This window comes from Corvus kubaryi, unplaced genomic scaffold (genome assembly GCF_017639235.1).
Source record: "Corvus kubaryi isolate FWS band 111438036 unplaced genomic scaffold, C.kubaryi_AGA036_p1.0 128, whole genome shotgun sequence".
NCBI classification, from domain to species: Eukaryota; Metazoa; Chordata; class Aves; order Passeriformes; family Corvidae; genus Corvus; species Corvus kubaryi.
Window position 1 is genome coordinate 215,961 of NW_024580663.1, and position 25,227 is coordinate 241,187.

At 40.6% G+C, this 25,227-nt stretch overlaps 1 protein-coding gene across 7 annotated transcripts in view; it reads left to right on the top strand.

The window, feature by feature from the left end:
* KCNIP1 (potassium voltage-gated channel interacting protein 1) overlaps nucleotides 1–25,227 on the top strand; it is a 288,428-nt gene that overhangs the window by 190,722 nt on the left and 72,479 nt on the right. The window contains exon 2 of one of the 7 annotated variants that reach the window (XM_042024462.1): nucleotides 18,207–18,430. The exons of the other annotated variants lie outside the window; for them this stretch is intronic. The gene's annotated coding sequence lies outside the window, so the exon portion shown is untranslated. The remainder of the gene's footprint in view (nucleotides 1–18,206; nucleotides 18,431–25,227) is intronic. 7 annotated transcript variants of the gene reach the window in all.

The following is a 25,227-nucleotide window of genomic DNA, read 5'->3' on the forward strand; positions in this document are numbered from 1 at the left end:
ATCCCTGTCTCTCCCCAAAGACACTTTACTGGTGGATTGGGCTGGTCAGAGAACATCTGGGAAGTGCTCTAGGTTAAAAAAATTGCTCTTTTTTGTCTGAAAAAAGAGGAAACCTCATGTAGCTTCCAGGAATTAGGGTGCAGAGCAACCAATAACTCAGTAACAGAAGTGTCGTAAGGGGAAGGCAGAGTCCCTTCTCTGCTTTCTGGGGGTGGGAGAGGCCCCCTGACTGGACCTGTGCGCAGAGCTAGGGCATCTCTCTGCTCCACTTGGGATAAAGCAGAACTTGGACTTCGGCTTTTGAATCCAAGCAGGGAGAAGCACAGAACTATAGAATGGTTTGTGTTGGAAGGGGACTTTAAAGGTCATTTAGTTCCAGACTCCCTGCTGTGGGCAGGGACACCTTCCACTATCCCAGGGTGCTCCAAACTCCAATGTCCAACCTGGCCTTGGACACTCTCAGTGATCCAGGGGCAGCCACAGCTTCTCTGGGCACCCTGTGCCAGGGCCTCCCCAGCCTCACAGTAAAGAATTTTTTCCTGATATCTAATCTAAACCTACTCTCAATTTGAACCCATTCCCTCTTTGTCCTGTAACTCCAGGCTCTTGTAAATAGTCTTGCCCCATCTTTTGTGTAAGTTCCCTTCAGGCTCTGGAAGGCCACGATCAGGTCTCTGAAGCCTTCTCTTTTCTAGGATGGACAATCCCAATTCTTTCAGCCTTTCCTCATAGGAAAGGTACTCCATCCCTCTGAGGAAGGGAGGATGCCTTGGCATGTCAAACAGCTGGGCTGCTATGGAAATGCAGCTTTCTTAAAAAAAAGAAAAAAATATATCAATTTCTGTGGAACATTTTTATTTTCTACAAAATAGATCTTTTAACAAGAAAAAGAAATTATGTATTTCTTAATTGGTTATGTTGGTAGATCAGCTGAGAGCAGCAGCAAACCAGAAAAGAGGTACAAGTGAGCTGGACTGTGAGAAATTCCCTTTCCCACACAGAAATAAAATTAATTTTCAATGCTTATTGGCATCACCCAGCTCATTTCATTTTTGGTAGGAGCAAAGATTTTAAACCTGACCAAAATTAATATTGTTACTTTCTTCTTTTTACCCTCTGTCCCAGTCCATTTCCATCAGGTAGTGTTTCTTTCTTTTGCTTTCTGTACTCAACCATTGTTTATTGCTCTAAATTATAATAACTTATGTCTGGACTGTCCCAAAGGTGGTTTAATTTCCATGGTAATTGGATTAGATATTTCAGTAAATTCTTAACCTCCTCTCAGGAGTGTTTAGGCTCAAGGAGAATTCCGGTAACAGCTGTGAGATCCTCAAGTGGAGTTCAATAATGAAGAGAAAAGTGTAAGTTTTATTTTTGAATGGGGGGTACCTGAGAAAAGCTGTGGATGTCATTGATGCTAATGATATTGATAAGGAATTGATACTTCTAAAATATTAATAAATATTAATATATTGGAATACTCATACAGAAAACAGCTTCACTCAGGTCTTTAGGGACACCCTGCTACACAGCAAAGCTTTGGAGAAGTCATTAAGAAAACCAATTACAGCTTTCAAAAGAATCTGTGGAACTGGTTCTACTGTGAACAGCAACACAGGGTCCGCTGTGCAGCTCAGCACGGTCCACTCTCATCACAGAGACAGCCTTGAACTCAGAGCATCATCTCAGTGCTTAATGTACTGGGACAGGAGTGTCCTGGGAGACATCAACATAAAGCATCAGCTGAAGATAGAAGTACACAAACAGTTAAAAAAAACAGTAACTGAAACAGCAAGCTGGATTTCAGGCTTTCAGAACAGTATTATTAATGCAGTAGTTTAATAATTATAATAGTAATGTAAGTTTTTACTTTTACACGCATCTATCTATCTATCTATCTATCTAATCTATCTTTCCAGGTTAGATTGTCCCAAAATAAGTTAAAACAGTGATGAGTGTGGTACTTGATGTTGTGCGCAGAATTCTCAGTCATTGCAGACCAAGTAATCAAAATTTACCAGAAAAAGTGGCCTTATTTTCAAAAGGATGCAGGGTTTTTTTTGTAATTCTGTGCATGTCTGGCTGCAAATCTGGAGAGCTAAGGGAAGGTAAGTAGGAAGGACAGACAAGTGCTTGCTAATGGCTGCTATTAGGTGGCTCAGAATAAGGTCCTTCAGAGAATCTGTTCCTAACTGTCACGTCCAAGGACATGGAAGCAATTTCAGTGTTTCTGGGCGCTCCTGGAAGTGCTTCCTGAGCCAGAGCAGTCAGCTGCATGCAGTGCTGGCCATGGGCACACTGTGTCCTTGGTGCCATTTGTTGGCTTTCCTCGCCCGGGACAGTCATGGGAACGGCAGCTGACCTGCACCAAGGGCAGTTGTTTAATATCTACACAAGCCCCCGGGGCAGGGGGCAAAGGCTTTTGCTTCTCATAGATCCCTCAAACTTAATCTGATTTCTGTCTGACAAGCCTGTTCTTATAATATTTCAGATTTTACTAGATTCCTGTAAATGTTTGCAGTGTGGGAAAACAAGCTACTTGAACAAATAGCTAACCTTTTGTACCTGTATTCCAGGCAAAATACAGAAATTGGGCATCTTCTTAATGAAATGTTTTTGCTTTGAGTTTTATGAACTTCACTATCAAGCAGAGAAAGTAGTTGGACTTCTTCCTCTGTGTTGTTAAAGTATAAGATCCCTCTGAAGCTGTAATTCAGAGTGAAAAATTTTACTAGATATCAAACAGATCTGGTGGATTTTGGCTGTGTCAGAGAGGAAATGCTAAACACAGTGGTTACTGTATATTCTGTTGCCTTAGAGACTGAAACATCTGTATCCATGCAGGCAAGTGATGCAGACATGGTAAGATTTGACTTCCTTACATTCCTGTGTTCATCTGGCTGTCAATGGAAATGTTTTATGGTGCGGATATTCTGGGCTTCTTTAGCTTTGTATTTATCTGGTTGTGTGGCATGTCTTGGACTAGGACGGCTTTTTAATTAAAGTCTAACTCTGAAGTCAGGACGCTCCCTAAGAAAAGATGCTTTTACATAAATAATTTTTCAAGATGAACTTGGAGGGACTTGAAATGATTGTTGTACTGGTGATAATTGTTGGATTTGTGAAGGCACTTGAGCATCTGGGTCTCCTAGAAGACAACTTTGAAGGTAGGATATTAAGAAATAGAAAATATTTTATTCTGAAAGCCAGTTGCTGCAGAGGCTTTTACTTTAATCTGTATGTGCATGTGCAGCGTTTGAGTATCAGGGGAGCTGAAAGGTAACTGAAATAACATTATATGCTTTCTTTAGGCAAATGAAATGTATTTAAATATCTATATAGTATTGTAGCTCTCATTGCAACTCTGAAAATAAATGTGACAATCTTAAACCATTCTTTGTTTATGTTTAAGGTTGTTTCAAGAACTTCAATACAGATTTATGTGCTTTAGTAAACTGCAGGTCACATCCCAAAGCTCTGAATGAAAGGTTTAAATTTTAGTAAGTTTATCATTATATCCTCTCAATTTGTTTTAATTTCTAGAAATTTCATGGTTTATTTTTAGCTATTGGCTATTATTAACAGGAAATCCAAAAACCTTACTGAACTTATTTAGATGAATGTTTCTGTCGTAATCAATTCAGCCCTTTTTCAGAATATTTATCTTTAACAGATCTGTTTGGTCTTGCTTTCTATTCTCATGTACGTTTTTGGAAAACATTGCTGATTGAAATGTAAATATGCTTTGTAGAATATAGTTTGAGGGAGCTGACTGCTAAAGATATCTTAAATCTTGGTACCTCCCTGTTTTTATAAACAATGTAATTCATGTAGAAGCACGCAAATATTAAATATAAGCAGAAGGGATGGATTTTAGACAGTGAGCTTTATAAATCAAAGCATGTCTGAGCAGATTCTCATTTTTTAATAGGGAGAGTAGATTTACAGTGTGCCTAAATATTCTTGAATATTGAACAGCTGCTTTTTTTAGAAACTTGAGGGTCCTTTTTCATGGTAAGCAAGAAACACGCAGGTGTTAAAATAACCTTCAGCTACCACAGATACAGAACAATTATTCCTTTCTGCTTCAGAGCTTATGACAGCCTGGAAGAGGTGAGTTTGCTGGCCTCATATTAATTACATGACAACATTTGGTACAAGGTTCGAAGACTCTTGGAGACTAGCAGCAAGTACTATAAATGGAGGGAAAAGTTACAGAACTTTTGGTTCATTGATTGTGTGCTTTTAGTTCTCATGCATGTGTTTGCTTTTCCTACTTCCTGCTGCTTTGAGCATTTTTCCTTACTTTTATGTTTGGGTGAATTAAGAGGTATGTGGTGATGATTGATGCAAAGCTTTTGATTTTGAAGCTGAGGCAGTAATGCAGATTGCTTAGCAATTGCTTTACATACCAGCTCTAACTTTTCCAGGGCTATTGAAATAATCAAATGGTGCAAGCAAGACAGGGTGACAATAGAAAAATCCATTTAGTCTGTCTTTTGTGAGTCTTCAGATGTCTGTGTGCTCCTATCACAGAGAGTGTTAGATGGTGCCTGATGTACAGGTAATTTCCTGTCTCCAGCTCTAGCAAAGTCCATTATTAATTGGTCCATCTGGGTACCTGGATTTTTTTAATCCTTTTATTGTCTGTCTGAATGCATTCTAAGGGCAGATTCTATTTAACAACTTGGTTTAAAAAGAATAGAGCACTGAAGAAGGAAGCTTTAGGAGAGGGCAGTTCGTGGGTTTGGGTAGCTGCTCCTTCCCAGCGCCCAGTCTCCAGTGTACCTATGAGCTGTACTCATGTCATGAGGGGGGAGTGGCACATTGCTGAGTCCTAAGAAGAGGGAAAGTTTGGGAATATTTGAATAATTCAGAGCAAATCGTCATAATGTCTAGTTGTATTTCTGATGAAATTTACATTAAAATACTGTGAATTATACTGAAAAAGGGATGAGGTTAACTTCACAGTAATATGTTAGAACTTCAGGTGAAGCTGGCATTCAGACTCTGTAGTTGGAACATGTATACAATTATGGCTTCATTACAGTTGCTTCTTCCATGTCCACCCTTGTGTAAGAACAGCATACACATACTTAATGAAGCCCTGGTCCTTGTGAGATCTGCTGCTTGCTTTGCTGTAATGGTAAGATGACTTGAATGAGGTTGTCTCTCAATAATTTCCAGCAGAGACTATTGACTGTTTATTACAATAGGTTAGTTCTTAACGTTCACATGTTGTTTATTATACAAAGAAATTATACTTAATATTCTAGTGAGAAAAAATTTTAACTACTTGTAACTTCCATTATTTTTAATAGCACTGCATAATGCTGTAGAACTTAGTATGATGCTCCATAGGAATCTACACTGTCAGTACAGTATAAATTCCACAAGCATGCGTTATCCTAGGAAGAAACAAATTTCTGTTGCCAGACTTCATTGAGCAAAGAGAAAGCAGGTATTGAGTTAAACATAGAGCTGTAGAAAGGTGTGTGCTCAACCTCAAGCACAGCATATGGAGTGCTAGCAAGCAATAGCCGGAATAGCTGGACCTTGCCTTTGGCCCAGATAACTCCTATCTGTGGTTTCAGTTCCCCCAAACTGTTGTGGAGTTTGTTTATACTGAACAGCTTACAAAACTACACTGCTAACAAACTGTGCATTGAAACCACTGTAATTATCATTCAAACTCATCAATACTTTCTACAGAGAGACTTTCAAAGTGACTTTAAAAAATAGACTATAAAATCTATACATTTTTAAGTGGAGGAAGAGGACTCAAATTACCATGGAAAGAAACAGGCAAAACTTCTTGAAATTCTGTACCCTTCCAGCCAGTCATGATAATAAATGTGCTCTCTGGAAGACCACAGTCACTAAAAGGAGATCCTGGTGCTGGAGTTCAAGTCCTTGACTCTCGCTGCCCTCAGCTGGGTTTCAGCTGTCATTGATGAACATACTTTGGGGGTGTATGCTTCAATGTGGACTCGTGATGAGCAAGTACTCAGCTTCCTGTTCTAGCTTTGGGATTTTTACATTCTTGCACTTTCTTGGCTTTTTTGACTGGCTGATAAACTCAATAGAAAGCATTTAATACCTACAGACAAGCTCTGGCCTACAAATCACTTCTGTGCACTCATGTGAGCCAATAGGACTGTGCCATTTTTGTGAGCACAGAATAACCAAAGGACAGGGACCTTCTGAACAGAAATAAACTTATTTGGTACCATCTGCTGTGGTTTTCTACATTCTAACTGTGACAGGAGTGTGCAAGAGGTTTTCCTCTCATGTCTTCAAGATGGTGCTCAGACAGATGGAATGTCTTTTTTTCTACATACTCAATTTTTTCACAAGTAAAATGGAGTTAAAAGTAATGACTGGATCCATTTTCCTCCAAGCTTAACTTTGACCATAAAATACTTGGAACTTTTACATGGAAAGGTACTAGATCAGCAGGCTGTAAACTGTAAGAATCTGCTAGCAGTGTGTGCTATTATGTACTGCTGTGCATGTAATAAACTTCTCTCTTCCTTCTGCCACTGCTGACAGGCTCATCATAGTGATCATCTAATTCACACCTTAGAAGCTGGATGAGAGATTGTCACAGGAGACTTGGTGGGTGTAACAGAGAATCAGGATCCTAATTTTTTCCACTAATCTTACATGACTCTTCGTTTGTAATATCAGCTGGATATTTTACATCTCTGCTTATCACACTTGAAAAATCTTTCCACTGAAAGTGCTTGATGCTTTCCAGGTGAATATAGTTAGTGCTGCACTTTTCTTGTAATCAGTGCACACATGCTTACTTCAGATGTGGAAAGTGACAAAGTAAGATTCTGTCTTAGTGCATAATTCCTAATAGACTGTCAAGATGAAAAAGGCAGGAAAGCAGGTTAGGGCAGAAGAATGTACCTGTTCTTTCAGGTGGGGAGGAGCATGCCTGTAGACAGAGCAGGATGGGAAAGAATTAAGTCTTTCTCTGATTCCTACTACAATGTGAGATAAGAGAACTTCTGAAAACAGGGTAAAAATTCTGTCTTCCAAATAAATTTTTCAGTGTTGTCTTGTATCACAGTGACTGGGTAGAATTGGTTTCTCTCACTGGCACACTGCTGACATTCCTGGTCTTCTTCTGTATCAAGCAAAAGGGTTACTTTTATTCTGGCAGGCAAGTCAGGATTTTTATCAGCTTCAGTTTACATCATCCGAGGTAGAGGACAACAGCAAGGAGGGTGAGAGGATCTGGTAATTCTGGAACTGACCTCTTGGGAGAGGTAAGGTCTGTTGCTTACACATCATCTGGAATCCATTAGGTAGATCAGAGAGTGGAGGGAGAAGAGATCTAAATGTGGCTAACCTGCTTCACCTGTCAGAGAAGACCAAAGGGGAAATTTTAGCTGAAGGCCTAACACGATAATGAGATAAACCCAAGTGGATTTTGTCAGCACAAATGCCAAGCAGGCATTTTAATCAGTAGTGAGTGTTCTTTCCTTCTTTCCTCCCAAAAGACAAACCTAAAATACTGTACTTAGTCCCATGTTGTGATCATGCTCCTTGCTTGGGCTATCATAAATTACAGAGTGAGGCTGAGATGTCCAGCAGGCACAAGGTGCAGCTGGATTGTGAGTTCTGGGGACAGTCCAAGAGCACCAGGCATCAGCACTATCCTTTCCTCCTTTGGATCTTTTGGGAGGGTTTCATTCCTGATGAGTCACCTCTGTGGAAGGAGTTTGGAAATAACTGGGTCTCTGGAAGCACAGTACCTGCAGAGCGTGACAGTTAGAGGCTGAGTTAAGGAACGTGGGCTGCTGTGACTGCCAGCCACTGAGCTTGACCAGCCCGCCCGAGCAGTTGTCAGCACGGTACTGTGAAATGGAGCCTGAAGGCTCTGGCACGGGTTCCTTTTTGTCCTATTCATCCAGGCTCCTTTTTAAAAGAATCCCAAGGCCCTTTCCTTCATTTTTCACACTTCCCTTTTCCATGCTTTTCAGTCAGTAGGGAGGTACAGAACTGCCCATATGCTGCCAGTGCCCTGGGTGATCATGTTGCCCCTTGTTTCTAGCTAGAGCAGTCAGGACAGATGTTAGTCCATCCAGCATATTATGCAAAAGCAGGCAAATCAACAGTCACTCAAAACTGTTGTAAAAAAAATGCAGAATTCTCACGTTGTTCTTCACATGGCTTTTCTCCTGAAACTGAAAATTGCTGTATTATGGCCCTGATTTTTGTGAGTATATTTGCACAGCTTTCAAACATAGTGTGCACAGAGCTTTTTCTTCTGTTTGATTTAAGGATAGCTGCCCTCATTTCAAGGGTTGTTTGATCAGTATTTTTGTCAGGAAAATGATCTGTGTGCTTATGAAGGGAGACTGCTTATAAGGTCCAGTTATTCATTTGGGATTTATAAGCATAGCTATTATTTGCTCAAGGGCAGAGACAGCTCTTGCACAATGTAAGGTGAACTTATTTGCCCATATATGTATCCTATAGCCTTTAAAATTCCACTTAATACAGGTTATGAGCACTTTTTGTTCTTATCTCATGAGGTAATAAAGCAGCTTGAATAATTTATTTCAGCCTGTTGCAGAGGCCTGTGTGTGAGTAACTGTGACACCCAATGAGGCCTATGCTTGTTTGGTTAATTTTTGATTGAAGCGGAATAATTTTTTCCCCTTTGTCACTAGGTAGGAATGAGGAGTCTTTTTGCTGTGGACTAGTGGAATCCCCTGTTTTATTGGGGTTTAAACACCACTTGTGGAACCACAAATTCCCTGGTATCATGATTTGGATTGGAACTCTTGTAAAGAAAAGAGAATCTTTTTCACTTGATTTCTTTGGTATTTTATTGAGAAAAGACTTCTGAGATGTTGATACAACAGTGATTACACAATTCTATATTCACTCAAATTAGGACTATGAAAATATTTATATGAGTTTCAAAATCACAAAAACTGTAAAAGCTTCTCTCCACCATGCTGAAGCACTGCTTTGTGGTGTCTGAGAAGTCAAAAGCACCTACAACCTCTTTGGCTACTACCTCAGTACTCTGTGACTGTGAGCAATACTCTCCAGTTGTGCAGACCAGGCAGCTTCTTTACTTAAACACCCAACAAAGGAGTTAAAAGTAATGGTAATAATTAAATAATAAAAAAGCCTCACACTTCATGTCCCAATTGTATGAACTACTTTTGCCCTAGAGATCAAGAAGGTACATGAGCATGAGGAGCGGATTTTGGTGTTGAGAAGCCATTAATCCATAGTGAGCACAGCCAGGCCCAGGGCGTGGACACTGAGGCTCGCCAGGAATCCATATTCATATTCTAACTAGATAAAAATATTTGTGTTTACAAATACATGGTGATGCCACACAGTGTAAATGTTTGGAGACAGTATCCTGAGAGGCTCTAGAGGGACATTTTAAAGTTCCAGAGCACCTGGGAAGTACACAACTGCACCAGCACAGATTTTATCCTCCTAATTGTAAAATCACAGAATCACAGAATGGTTTGGATTAGAAGAGACCTTAAAGGTCATCTGGTTCCAAACCCCTTGCCCATCCACTAGATCAGGTTGCTCGAAGTGGCTCCACAAAATTATGAGACTTCTTTTCTCAGGCAGGAACTGGTAGTGTTTGTGTGTCCCCAGGGAAACTGTATCAGCACAAACAAGGGTGAGCCCTGAGTGCTGCTGCTGTGTTGGTGGACGGAGCTGCTGTTCCTGTGTCAGTAATGGTGTGTGGCCCCATGGCAGGGGTGGTACCACCATTCACAAGGGAACGCATGCTACTGAAAATTCCTACCAGGGGAGTTGGTGACCTGATAGGAGAGGCACTCTATTTACAGTTTCATCATCTCAGATCTTCTTGAAAGGTTAGGGGAACTTCTGTGACCCCATGATTCCCACAGAGCCCACCGTGGTGGACATAACCTCGCTGGGCCACTCCCTGGACTCTGTTTACTAACTAATCTTAAGTCCATATTGACAGAATGTCAATTTTATTTTTGTACCTCAAAACCATCTAGCTTCTGGCTTGTTATTTAATCTGAGTTTGCTGTACTGTGAAGTGGAAAAAAACTTTTTGCTTTAATCTGTGGTTTTCCATTAAATACCTGACCCACTTTTGTCCTAACTGGAATGCTTCTGTGCTTAAAATTGCTTCCTAGTTCAGTTGTCTTGGATTCAAAGGATTTTACCACTTGTCAAAATTGTCCCTTTTTTTGGCTTTTGTCCTGACCTCTGAATTGTTACTTAAAGAACTTCTTCTATTGTGTCATTTGAAAAATGGTAGAAAAATATGAATTCAATAAACATCCCAACAATGTTGAGATGACCTAATTCCGACATGCTCTGAAAGGTGGGTTTTTTCTCTAGTTCATTCTTGTGAAAATTCTACTGTACAATATGCATATTTTAGGAGGGGAAAAAGAAGAGGTACTCCATAAAAATGTGACACATCTTAATTTTCATTTATCATATAGTTCAAAATATTGTGCTTTCTATAGCACATTTTAAAATTCTTTGAGCACACAATGTCTCGCAGACAGTCACTAATTTGTAATGCCTTGGTTAATATACACTGAATTAATGTATTTCATTGAAAATATAGGGAAAATAATGTTCTTGTACATCAGTGGTGACATACTGTAGTTCTGCTAGAAGTCACAGTGTTATACACCATAGGAGAATCTCAGTTTTCTTTTGAGGTGGAGGATCATTGCCTTGTATGAACCAAAACGCAAAGGATGAAGAGGTAGCCCAGAAAAGAACACGAGAGGAGGGCCTTGAGGATCCCACTTCAGGAGGTATCTTCCTGCATCAGAAAAAAAAGCAGAAAGGGAGCCTACAGTAGTGAAATAGTCTGAATAAAAAGCATTTCTATAGCATCTCAACAGGTTAAATAAAGCCTTGGGAATGGTCAAGGTTCAGTGGACCAAAGAGAAGTTACGGACCAGAGGGCTCTTCTGCATTCCTGTTTTTCCATGGCCAGTCCTCAAGGGTCTCCCTGTGTGGGACCAGTGGTCATGCTGATACCTGCAGCAGCAGCTGAGGCTTTCTTTTGGCAGAGGGGAATACATTGCAGCTCAAGGGGCATCTGGTCTAGGACAGCATGTGAGCTGCTCTACCTGTCTAATATTACTTGAGAACATACTAGGATATAAAAGCAAATCATTATACAGTACTGGAATGGAGGAGACCCAAATCTCTCACCCATGTGAACAATTAGCTGCTTCCTTTACCACAGCCTAAGATGGTTTTCACCTTTGTAAGTAAAAATAGCTCCAGTAATTGCTTTCTCTGGGTTTTTCTCCAAAGAATATGAATGTTTTACTTGCTTCCAGTTGACCTAAGTTTGTTTCTTAGCAGGACTGTCTGCTAGCTTTTTTCTCCTTGTCAGGAGGAGCACTGGCTATTCCTGGTGATCTGCTCACCATCCTGTGTCCCTTACCTACTGTCCAAAACTTGTTTTCCTCAATTTTTCTGTTGTTTATAAAACATGAGGATCCTATGTTGAGGCTCCCTGCAGACCAAGAGGGTTTGAAGAACAGTGAGGTTCTTCAAATTTCTAACACTTGCTTGTCCCTGCAAAGATGTTTGGGAAAAACCTGTGGTCAGTCCTGCTCAGAACAAGCCAACCAAGCCCTGCCACATGCATCCTGTATGGACACACTGGGAATCAGCCAGCTGTACTGGAGCATTTATGCTCCTTTTCACCTCTTAAAGGTTTCAGTAGCACTCCCTGTGGCTGTTTGCACTTTTGCTTCTTGATTTTAAAAGCAGCTTTTTGAGCTCAGCTGCTTAGAACTCCCAGCTGGGCTTCTTAAATACAAAAGGAAAAGGTTGAAAGGAGCTACCATTGATCCTGAGCAGAAAAGACAATTCCTGACACAACATTCACATATTGTTGAGAAGAAAGAAAAATGTGGTGAGACTTATAGGAGAAACTTGCATACTACCAGTGCAAACATCAGAGACAAACTAAAATGTGTGGCCTGTTAATCATGTCCTGAAGCCCTGTCTTTTAAGTTATGATTACTCCTGGCCTCTCTCCTGCCGTCATCCCTGCATCTTGATTCTCCCACATCTATTCAGTGGGCAAAGAAACTGGTTCCAAAGTAAATACCTGAGCAGTGAGCTAACAGAGCTGGCAGAAGCACAGAGCCTGCTTACTGAGCCATGGGATGGCATCCCCCATGCCAGTAGGGATAGTCTTCCACTTGTCCGTAGATGTCTGGTCATACTTGCAAAGGAAGTTGTTGGACTGGATTTCAGTTTTACAGGCAGAGATGGTGGGACTAGTCTTCAGATGTCCTACAGCTCTCCTCTTCACAGAGTTGGTTTTCTGCAGTCCTAGATCAGCTTCCTGAGTCCAAGTTCCATGGGACATTGGTGCTGACCCGGCAGAAAGTTTTGAAGATCTGTCCTGCACTGTATCTTCAGGTTTCTCATTTTGTTTTCAATGGGGAGGCCAGTTCTGCCTATGAATGGGCTTCAGAGCAATATCTGTGAGAAAAGCTTTTCTTCCTTGTCTCTGCTTGGATATTTGCCCAGTGATAATAATAACCTGAATTGCTGTGCATCTGGTCAAATAGCAGGTTAACAGGACCACACTGAGTGCCCACAGCTGCTGCTGTATGGGAAGAGCTTTTTTTTTTTTGCTTAATGGAATGTTCAGGCTATAGTAATTTGTACATTAGTACCCTTGTGAAAACAGTTCTGAATTGCTTGAAAACTGGCATTGCAAGCGTCAGAAAACCTCCAGGACAGGCTGCTGTAGGCTTCAGCAAAAACTTTAACAGTCCTTGGCTAAAAAAGCGGCATTTACTCTAGGTCATAAAAGTAAACACAAATGCAGCAAATCCAATTACTGTGGAATATCAAACATCTGAATGCAAGATGAAGGAAGTTGTACATGAATGCCTGACAAGAAAACTATTGAACATATTAAATTATACGCCTCTCCCAGAATAGCTAGAGTTTTAAAAAGAATATAGCACAGCAGTACTCAATCAAGAACAAAACTACAAGCCTGGTGCACATCAGACTTAGGACAACTTACTCGCAAGGACTACTTTGAAAGTGAGAAAATAGCTTTGAACTCCACGGCGCGCCATTGTGCAAATACACAAATTACATGCAAATTACAAAGCAACCTCTCAGTAAAAGTGAAGCAATATGACAGCACCCTCCTCTATAAACCAGGACAAAGGCAGTGGAAATAGAAAATTCCAGTGGGAGGAATAGCTGAGCACAGGGCCAGGACCCCAGCTGGCTCTGCTGGCTGGCTCCAGATTCACCTATAGGAACAGTGCTGATGTCAAGCCGAGTCCTTTCTAGTCACAAGCTACCAGGTACCCCATAAAGCATTTTTTATCCAGAATATATACAGGACTCTGTAGCAAACTTAGTGAAGTACCAAAAGCCAGGAAAGTAGGAAAAAGGTACACCTGCATTGAGTTCTAGGCCTGTGCAGTAGCAGGGTAGTTGTTAATAAATTGTGCTCTCAGGAAGCAGGACACAGCCCATGCTGCAGGAGGAGTAAGTTACCTCCAGCTGTGACCCAGGAGTGTCCCAGGATGCACCAGCAGGAACACAGAGATAATTCAGTTCATTCACGAGTGTAGGTTTGTGCTAAAATACTGTGTGTGAAACTAGACCCAGACAGGTGGAAATAGTTCAAAACACCACCACCACCACCACCTGCCATCCCCCACTTTTAAAAATTTTTATTATTTCCTGTGGTATAAAGTGAGTACTAATATTACTAATAAGTAATAGTGAGTACTAATACACAGTACTACATCCTGGCAGAATGTAGCCAGGATGGCCATGGCGACTGGAGAAAATACCCTTTTTAGGCAGTTTCCATATCAAAATACAGAATATCTGTTTGCTGTCAGTGATTTCCCCAGGCTCTGTGTGACACTGAGCTGGCAGGCTGCAGGGTGAGCTTACAGCAGCAGAGGCACAGCCATAGCACAGACTCCTCTGGACCCAATTTGATCCATATGTCAATCCCTCACTGGATTCTGGAACTGTTTTTCTTCCAACACAGAGGCTCCACAATCCCTCTAGGCAATTTATTTCAGTGCTTTGTTACCTTCAGTGAAAGCTTTTTCCTCATACCAGATTGATTCCTGCTAAACTTGAAGCCTGTTGCTCCTCAGATCCACCAAGGACATGTAGAACAGATTTACCTCTTCTTCTGTCCTGGTCTTTACTGTACTTTTCATTTGCTTTTGGCCTCTTCTTTCTTGAGCAACTTCAATTTGTTTAGATCTTGTTTATTAGACTATTGATCAATCTCACTGGTCTGGATGTTCTTTAATAGGCTATTATCATTTTGGCTGTACAGGACCCAGAACTGGATTATACTCAACTGGAGCCTTGATAGCGTGGAGAAGAGTAGAAGGGCTATTTCATTTGTCTTGTAAGTGATGTATTTGTAGAAAGAATTTGCCTGTTATTTGTAACATATGAGTTTTAATTCCTTATAGCTCCTGAAATTTTTAATGCAGCTGTAATTCCAGGAAAATTCTTTCTTGCCCTACATTTTTGCAGTGATTATCCTGACGTAGGGGTAGATGTCTAGCTTTGTTCCTCTTGAATAGAAACCTCGTTTTGTTTGTTTCAGACTCCAACTTTTAAGATTTTTTTTAATTTACATTTTCCCTCCTTTCCCAACTTGGAATTACTTGCAAATATAGTAAGAAAATGAATTCATTTGCCATTCATAATGACTGATAGCAGATGTAAGGCAGCCCCCGATAGGGCTCAGGTTTGTTGTATCTCCTAGAGCATGAATCTTTGACACTACTCTGAGTAGTTTTTCAACTAGTTCTGTATCCACCCTAAGACTTTCATTGAGACAGTGTTTTCTTAGCTTATATACAAGAAAGTGAGATGAAATACTGTAAAAAGCTTTAGAGGAGTAAAGATGTGACACAAAATCTATTGTCGTACTATTGAAGGAAACGAGATTGGTTTGACACCAATTACTCTGAACAGATCCAATCAGGAAACCACTCATTTTCTTGTGATTCTCTGTCTGCTTACCCATTGTTTGGGTTTATTTGTTTCTAAGAACTGCAGCTAAACTGATAGATAGAGACCTAATTCCCCGTTTTCTCATTTTCTGCCCCTTGCAAAGACAGGAAGTGTATTTATCTTGTTTCAGTCATCCTGTTCTGAAGAACACTGGGTTGCCAATAACTGCTGACACCCCTGAGGTTTCATTAGCCATGGATGTGTATCAGGCCCAACCAATTTCAAACCCTCTGACTTATCTAAATGTCCTCTAACCTCTCCCTTACCTATTAAAAAATCCAGTCCCATGTCATTGATTTTATCAGTTTCCATACTTTTAGTTAGAATCCAGTTTGGATGATCCCTTTTCTAGTTGTTTTTTTCCACATCATCTAAGAAAATATTTACTTAATTCAACAATCTTGTCATCAATGCCATGTTTTTTCCAGGCATATCTGTATGCTACCACTTCCTAGAGGTGGCTGTTTTTGTTGCTCAAGGTCATTCTTTCACATGTTCACGCACACACAAAAAGCTGCGTTCCCCTTATCCTCCTGTTTTGGCAGTCTGGATTACTAACTCTTTACTTTTTTTCCCAGCTAGCACCTTATCCTAGAGTATGGGTTTCAGATATTCATTTTTTAGGTAGTCTGTTGATTGCAGAAACCAAATACTTCCAGCAATCAAATAATTCCCCTCTTTACAGCTCTCATGCTAGCAGGCCAGATGACCTTCTTCAGAGCACTTGGAAAAGTCACATGCAAACTGCAGGCCACTGCACCCTGGCTGCAAGCCTGTTGTGTGCCCACTACTCTTCTGAGAGGCACAGATGCAGTCAGGCATCTCATGCTTTTCTTCTTCATGCCTGATGACTCTTACAGTGACAGCTGCAGAGGCAAGAGCAGGAAACCTCAGTGGAAGAGAAATGGTAGGGTTAAAAAAAATCCTCCCCCCCCCCAATAGCTGTGAATTATTATTCTGTCTGGGAGGTATTTTCCAGACCCTGCACCATGTATTGTTTATTAAGAATGTAAAGCAGGTTTGATACCAGCAATGTATTTTAGCAACCATAATGGTTATCTTCATTTTGTTTGTTTATCTGTGCAGAGTGGTGGGGTTTTTTTTACTCAAGCCAAAGTGTTTAGATTTACCCATAACTCAGAAGCTTTGCATTTCAGCTATGTCACGGTTTAACCCCAGCCAGCAACGAAGCCCTATACAGCCTCTCTCTCACTCCTCCACCAGCAGAATCAGGGAGAGAATCAGAAGGGTAAAAGCTAGAAAACTGCTGTGTTGAAATAAAGACAGTTTAAAAGGGAGACCAAAAGTTATGCATACAAGCAAAGCAAAACTGTTGTCACTCTTCTTTGCTGGTCTTAAATACACCAGGCTTTCCTTACTTCAAAGATAGTATAAAGGCTTTTGTATGTTGGTGTTCATCATAAACATCACAGGAAATAATTTTAAACTCATGATACAATGCTGGAAGTTTCAGTTATTCCAAATTAACTCCCAAATTTCCTAATCAATAGTTTGCCACTGATTTCTTCAAAAGAAAGGTACATTTCAAAACATGCCTTAGCATACAACCAAAGGAGTTGTGCCTGAAAAGTGGGGGGACATTCATTGGATGGGAATAATTTCTAAGTGATCAATCTGTGATTCCATGTGAACAGAATCCCCAAACCTTTAGCTTGAGAAGGGATGTGAGGACTGAGAGCTGTTGAGAGGATGGGATCTGGTTTGTAGGGAAAAGCCTAATACTGACTTATAAACTAAATACACATGAGATCAGGATGGCATTCCATAGCAAGCTATCAGGCTTTCTCTCATTTTCAAATTCTAAATGAAAATGTTTGCTCTTCTAGTAATGTTAACTTACAAAAAATTGTGCCACTCAAGATTTTTGCTTTTTAAAAAATAAGGTACAGACAATGTCATTTCAGTTATTCTTTATTCCAGAGACAAGTCATAGCATAGACCTGTATTTACAGGGACCCACTCAGCTAAAACATATATTTTACTGTTTTTTCAGTGAAAGCCTGGCTTTCACCCAGATACATTCAGCTTAAATGTTCCTAGATAATGGGACTAAAGCATCTGTTGGTGTTAATGATGATTTGCCGCAAGCTCTGGTGCCTGTCATCCCTTCTAATAATAAGTGAATTACTTATTAGTCCAAGAATTAATTAAAACAAAGAGGTGGTTCTTACAATAAAATTGATTCCAGCTACTCATCTTGCCAAGATCTGTAATACATGCAGTATTGTGACAAAATCAGGTCTTAAGTGAGGGAAAAAAAGTCTAAAAACTTGGATTTTAGACTTGATATTTGTTTAGTCATTTAAAATTTGTGTAGCATAAACATAAAAATTGGGATTATGAAAGCAGACAAGGGAATTCATCCATGTCAGTTCTATGTATTTTAATGAGATGGTAACTAGTCCCTAACTCATGATGTCTTGGCAGGGTTCAGTATCTGTGTACAGAGTACTCCAAGGATTTTGTCGTGCTTGCTATAAGCACCATGAATTAATTGGAAGGTTGCTGTATTTAATGCAAAACTTGAGCCATTTACCTGAATTCTTTCTTTTAGGTTTGTATGGTTTGGTTTTCTTTGGTGAAGATACTATGAAAATTGCAATGCTGCCTGTAAGACCAGTGGGGAATATATCAGTCACACACCTCTGTTATCACTGCCTTTTAGCTGGGGACGGGGAGGCTCATCCTGAGATTTGAAAGAGAAATGGCCATGCTCCAGCACCCAGCCTGGGAACTGTACAGCACTGCAACTCCCCTTGTGTTCTACTTTCCACACCCAGGGAGTCTGGTAACAGTTTCAGGGTTTGACCCAGAGACACTCCTTGAACATTTCAGAAGCAGAAAAACCTATAATTTGTTAATTAATGTACTTTTTTTTAGATACAAATGTCTAATAAATAATTTTCATAAATTACTGTTGCCCACTAGCCAAAGAAATAAGCCGTTTTAGGCAACCTGTTGTAACTATTTGTAGCACAGAAAACACACAGATGCCTCCTTTTGGATCCAAGTTTTCTAACAGCCTGATTTGTAAATAAGATTTGTGTATTCACACAGTCCTAGTATTTTGGCTCGCAGGAAATGCAGTCATCAAGCTGCGAATAGTTTCCCACACTTTCATGCTTCATTTCCAGGGAAAGACTCGTGTGAATGACTTGAGGGGAAGGAGCTGCTGAGACATATAAATACCTCTGTTACAACACTGCTGCTTAGAAGCGATCCTGTGTCTCGGTGCAGTTCTGCTGTGAGCGCTGGTGGTGTCTGCAGGAAACAAATCTAAACAGGATACGCACAAAGCTGTGCAGGTAGTAACAGAGCCTCCTGTGTGGAGTGAAGGTTACACGTGAGCAGAGGTATGGTAAGTGTGTGTGCTCCCCTAATGTCATTAAAAGTAACTGAGGCTAATCTGGCTTCCCACCTGAGGGCTTTGCAAGCGCCGTACAGGGATGTCTGTATCTGAAAGTGTGTGATTCACACACAGCTGGAGAGGTGCTGCTCTTTAATGAGAGCAGCTTTGGTTGGCTGTGGACTTACTGCTGTAATAATACATTGATATGTCATTATCTGCTGTCATAATAGGGTGTCTTCTCCCCTGCACTGTCTGTAGGTTTCATGTGTTTCAGGGATGAATTGTGATCACAAGGGAAGCATTGTGCTGGGGTTTAAAGTGTGGAATTGGTGTTGGATCTTTTCGGTTAAAATATTTATGCAGCAGAATGGTCAAACTCCTTTATAAATTTGACACCTTTAAATAACTAGTTTTAGCCAAAAATAAATTACTGAAAGTGACATATACACAACACATTTCATTTGAGCTCCTTTTAGAAGTTAAGGTAGTTCACAGAACAGTAAGAGTTGAGTCTTGGCAGGTGCTGAGGAAACCATGAACTAAATTTGGGGAGCCTGAGAAGGAACTTCCAGCCCAAGAGGCTGGAGCACTAGTCTGGTTTGGGGGTAAAATTCCTTCCTTTTGAAGTGAGACTTGAGTGTGTGCTCCCCTTTCCCAGGAGAATGTATCTCCTCCCAAGAGATACTCTGGTCCAGGTCTCTTTCAGTATCATTAGTTAGGTTCAACATGTAATAGAGACAATTTTAATATTCACGAAGCCAAAGAGCAAAAGGTATCTTTGGCAAGAGACTCCAAGGATAACTTGGCTTTAGAAACCTGAGGCACAGGAAAGCAGTTTAAACTTGGGTTTGTGTGTTGATGAAAGACAGGATTCCTGGTCCCCAAACTTTGAAGAGGAACTCCAGGAAAGGCTTCATGGCAGTAAACACCTGTTGGAGGTAAGTCCCTGTGTTACAGGATCTTTCCACAGGGCGTTCCCACCACCCTCCTGCTGCCTACACAGAGTGCAGCTGCTCCAAAGCCTGCGGAGGGCCCCGTGCTGTGGAAAGCCTGGCCCGTGGTTAGGGTGGGAGTTCCTTTAAGTACCTGCTTACTAAATATAAGCCATGTTTAATCCTGCTCCTTGCCATCACTAAAGTGATATCTAAAAATGCTTTGCATTGGGATTTTCCTGCCATTTGAGCTGTTTTACATGAAAGCCTGTGATTACAGAACGATAATGTTTTGACACAGTGATAAAAGCCAGGAAATTCACCATCAGTGGTGGTGTTTCTCTTTCTCTTGCCTTCACTGCTTGACAGTTCTTGTGTAGGCAGTAATTGAGTAGAAATGACAATAGCAGTTATAACCTTCTGCTTTGGTACACATTTTAGCATTCCTTCAAGGAAAAATGTCCATTAAGAGTAAATATTTGTATGTGAGTGATATGTGTTACAGAATCGCACAGCTTGGAGAATCTGCTGTAAATATCAACATCAATATAGGTGAGATTAGGGTTTTTAATTTCTCTTGCAGGTTTTTGCCATAAAAGAAGTATAATGAATTCCTTCTCTCTTCTTCCCTAGTTTCATGCTTTTCCTGTTACAATAATTGCTCAGAAAACTGAAGTTTAGATAATGTTCTTTACACAATTACTGTCAATTGATTAAATAGGCCATTTTGGCATTGAATTTTTCCCCAAAAAAAGCCATTGAGTTTTTGTCTATGGTTCATTACTGTTTGCAATTAGCTGGGTGGGAAAAGACATAGAAAATGCTGATTTATGTTTCATGAATGACAGCTCCCTATTTCTGGTTGCTCCATATTTGTGGTTTAAATCCTGGTTTATTAATTAATAAGTAGAATTTCTCTCTTTGATCATTGATACAGTCACAGAATACTGAATATTTAAAGGTAGTTTTCAGTTAATGTCTAGCACATGTGCCATATCACAAGTCAAAGCATCACCTTAAAAGATCTATGCTCAGTGAATAAGTACAAAAGATGCTCACTGTCCTGTTTGGAGTGAATGTACTGTTGGTGAAAGTGACAGGTTTAATACTGATTTGGACTGATCAGCTGTCAGAACAGACTATGAAATGTCTCCTAAAATAGCTGCTGACGAAATTCAAACAAAATTATTTTTAAAAGTTACCCATCTTAATAGCCAGACATGAAAAGGAGTATCCTGGTTTTCTGAAGTCCTGGACTTCTCCGAAATTGTCTGGATTTTGGTACCTCTTAAAGTCAAGTTATTTCATTAAAACAGTTAGTTTTGACTTACTGCCTAATTAGGGGAAAAACAATACCGCTCAAAACCAACAAACAAAACCGAAAAATCAACTCCAACTTTCAACACCAGACAGCGCCAGCTCCTTTTAGGTTTTTGGTGGTTTCTGAGGATCTGCTTAATGTGACAACTGTTTGGTTTCCCAAACTGTCAGCATTTTGTCCCAGTTCATGCATAGCAGGTGAATTCAAAGAGAAAACTGTTTGGGATAAGGGACAACAGTTCCTCCCTCCATGTAGTGTTTTTCTGTTCTGTGTGTGCTAAGGGAAGCCTTGCATTCAGAGGCAGTGCCTTTCCCAGGATTGGGGCACCAGCCCAGCCCGGGCCCGAGTGGGGGCAGCGCTGCTGGAGGGAGCAGGAGGGTCGGGGCGGGGCAGGGCAGGGCAGGGCAGGGCAGAGGTGTCGGCACCACTTGCAGGAGCCGGGCAGGGCCGGCAGCGTCCCCGGGGCCGGGACAGCGCTGGAGCCGCAGCTGCACCGAGCGCTCCCTCACCTCCAGCTTCAGCTGCCGCCGGCAGAGCCGTGCGGAGGTGGGAGCCTGTCAGTTCCCGTAACTCAGCCCGCCTGTTCGGAGTTTAGTTGCAGCTGGTTCCATTAAGCCTGGTAGATACATTCCAGGGTAATGAACACCTGAGTTTGCAGCATGTCTCGATGTGTGTTCTGGGGGTATATCTATCTCTTTGCTGAATGCTAGCAAATACTTGCTAAATATTTGCTAAACATTTGCTTTTATACTGTTAGTCTTACTTTTGGGGTCCGTTCACTATGCAGCGTTTCTGCTTGGGAAAAGTGTGTTTGTGTGAAACATGGCCCTTTTGAGGAGCAGCCCTTGCTGCTGGGTGAGCACCTGAGCTGAGTGCTGGTGCACGGAGGGCTGGATACCAGGTCAGAATCCTTGAATAGTGCGGAGGAATACTTATATGCAGTACACCTGTCTCAGGTATGTTTGTCTTGTTTATTCTCAAGTAAAACTCTTTATTTAATAGTCTATTTCTACAGATACCTTCAGGCTAAAAATTTTAATGTGTGACTTTCAAAACCTTTTTGTTTTTTGAATGATATTGAGTGCTTCTGAAACAGGTTTTTGTAAATTGCTTTTTCCTTATTGCTTATTTAGTTGTAAATAGACTTTCTAATTGTTTTAGTGTAGCAAAATCTTGAGTTCCTTGCCAAGGAGTTTGTGTAGCTGCACAGGTGGATCAGGCTTGTAGAGAGCAGGAGTGCTCTGGAGCTGAGCTAAATGCATTGCTTAGTTTTGACTTCAGGCAAAATCCTGGTGGACAGTAGAATAAATATTAGCAGCCTGCCGAGTGCAGTATGGGAGGTCAGCTTGTTCTGTTCCCAAAGAATATAGCAGGAGATAAAGGCAGGGGAGCAAAGCAGTATGAACTGAGTCATAAACTTAGTTGTGTGGTTGTCTCTTGTGAAAGTAAACAGTAACTTGTTTAGGGAAAAGTTGTACAGTAAAAATATTTTCTTTAATATTTTCTTAATCGTTAGAATTCTTAGCTTTTGTAAAATTAGGTACATATTATGTACGACTGAGGATTTGGAGTAGAATAGAACAAGTTCCTATCCTTGCTCTGTTTCTGTCTCCTCAAAATCCTTCATGATCCCTCTTCTCTAGATTCTCCAAACCTTGTCTTTATTACATCTCCTATGAGGTTAAACCACAGCTGCCATGTTACTGCAGTTGAAAGACAGAAAAGAGAGCCTTCATTAACAATGTTCAAACTGAACTGATTCATTTAGATTAAAATAACAGTGAAGATGAAATTACTTGGATTTTTACTTCATTTTCCAGCTTAAATGGCTGCTGCTTGGGAATCAGGGAAATCCCTCTGGCAATGTGCTGAAACAGTTAAAAGCGAATTTGTATGCATTTTGTTCAGCCTAACAGTCTGGAGGTTTAGAAGATAAGAAGTACTTCTCAGCATGAATGAACTGTGAAATGTATTAGAGAATGATGCTTTTGATGAGAAGTTATATTAAAAAATCCACCCAAACTTCCATTTTAAAATATATCACAATGTTTATTCCTGCAGAGAAGTCTTATTTTTTGAATTTCAGACTGTTGTATCGAACACACTTTTTAAAGATATTTTAATGGCAGTTTACATCTGAGCTCTCCCCTCCAACTGTGTAGGGGAAAATAATCTATTCTTGAGTTTTCCTTGCTGAAGATATAATAACCCTTGAATATTCTAGGCCAAATGCCTTCCCAGAGTGATGCAAGGTTTTGGCTCTTAGAGGTTGGTCTGAGCTGAGGAAAGCTTTCCTGCAGATGGCATTGCAAACACTGCAGCGGAGTGTCACCAAGCAAACTTATTTCTTGGTTCCTTGGAGGGTGATAAGTGCTCCTTATTGTCCAGAGATGAATATAACACCATTTTTCTAGCCAAGGTGCATGTGACACAGACACTGTAGGTACTTGGACTACTGCCTATGTGTGTTTGCATGAATCTAAAAAGCATTTGTTCTAGGAAGTGTGTGAAGTAAGTTATATCAGGAAATTAATTGAAATTCTGGTAAATTATATGCAAACATAACCAAAAATGGTTCTCTTGAGGCACTGAGAGAGACTGATAAAATTCAACTGACCATCATGAACGAAGGTCACAAAATGTAAGTTGTCAAGTCTAATACCTTTTACAAGCTTAGTGCCATTTAAGTATAATAGAAAATGAAATAATTCGGCTTTCACAAACATACAGTAGAACTCCTCTGAGTGTACTGTGGTCCAGACGTGTTGTCAGGAATCCTTTAAAAAATATAAACCATAACGAAAAGGAAAGTAACAAAAAGAAATAAACCCCAAGACAAGTGATGCAAATGGAAACATTATTCACCCTGACCAGGGTTATTAAACTTTTTATCTCACTTAATGAGTTTTCTCACTTTTATGCTTCCAATTCTGTCCCCCATCCCACTGAGGGGGAGCAAGGGAGCAGCCTCATGGGGCTGAGCTGCTGGCTGCAATTAAGCCATGACAGCAGGTGACAGCCAGCTTGATCAATTCAAAAGTTAGCATTTTCACTTTTGTCATGTGGAGTGCCTCTCAGAGCACACTTAGGATGCTGGGAAAGCAGCACCTATAATTTTCTAGTGTGGCTTGTAGCTGAGCTGGGAAATGCACTGCATGCATCAATGCTCATTACATATTGCCCAGGATGAGAGCAGAAAACCCATGCTTGTGGTCTTCACCTGGCAGAAATGCTTCACTCTGGAGCATGAATTTCATTGATCACTCTTTATACACTGCCTTTCCTGAGGGCTGTGATGAACGTGTGTGCACTGAGCCTGGCTCACGGTTGCTGGGTGCTAGTTGGGTGGTCCATGGGAACTGCTGGTTTCTGTTCCTACAGCAGTTAGCCAAAAGACCCTGTGATGCAGCAATGTAGTATCAGAAAAGCTGTGAAGGAAAACACAGTTTTCAGTGAAGGAAGAGGGGAAGGAAAATGACCAAATCCCATCAATGTTCTGTGCAGTGCAGGGAGGGATTGATTTCAGTGACCTGACAGCTGTCTTAAAATCTGTCCTATATTTGCTTTAGTAAACATGTTTTTTTTTAAAGAAATGGCTTCATCTGAATGAAAGTAGCAAAACCTCTTCTACATATAATGTACCAGGTTGCTTAGTGACAGCAGGTATAGACATCTCACAGGGGAAACGTAAGAGCAGGGGTAGTGCAGGTAGCAGCTCTGGCTGGAGACACAGCACAGATGTGCTCTTTGTGCCTGCTCTGAGGATAAATAAAAGACTTTTAATCCGTAGAGCTTTTACTTTTTTTTCCTTAGCAGTTCCCTCAAAAGACGCAAGTTTCTTTAATGTATGTTTTATACAAACTTGATTTAGAAGGCAAATCAAAGGTTACTCTGCTGTAGCAATGGATGGAAACATTCCAAAATCCCAATTCATCTGTTGTCAGAAGTAGCAAACAACCTAATTTCTCATTTCAGTGCCATCAAATAATTCAGCATTCAAATTAATCATAGACCTCAGGGAAATAAATAATACAATTATGCATGAAATAAATCATGGTTTCTGTTCAAATGACCCTCCTCATTTCTAGTATATTCTGATTCAGCAAATCTTCAACATGAAATTAGCCTGCCCAGGAAGGTTGCTCACAGCAATGCATTGATGGCAAAAGTGTAGTACCTGTGTCCTCAGAGATGAACCAATGTTCTTGCTTGGTTTTTCCTTTATAACATAGATAACAAAGAACTGCAGAAGGATCATGTAGCTAGTAAAGAACTGAAGCATCTAAAAATAAAAAAGCATCTAAGTTCAGGTCTGCAGGTCCAAGATGTGCAACTGACAGCTGAGATTCTACGGAGAGAAATAGAAAGTTCCTGTTCCATCAGTTTGAAGCTGGAGCTATGGAATTTTACCCATAAAAATTCAAGTGTAGAACGGCTTGATGAGGTAAAGGGTCAGAAAAGAGATCACTCGAACTGTTGCTCCAGCATTTCATTATAGCTGCTGTGACCATATAACCAGTACTTAGTAGATAAAAGCTTTTAATTATACTCAT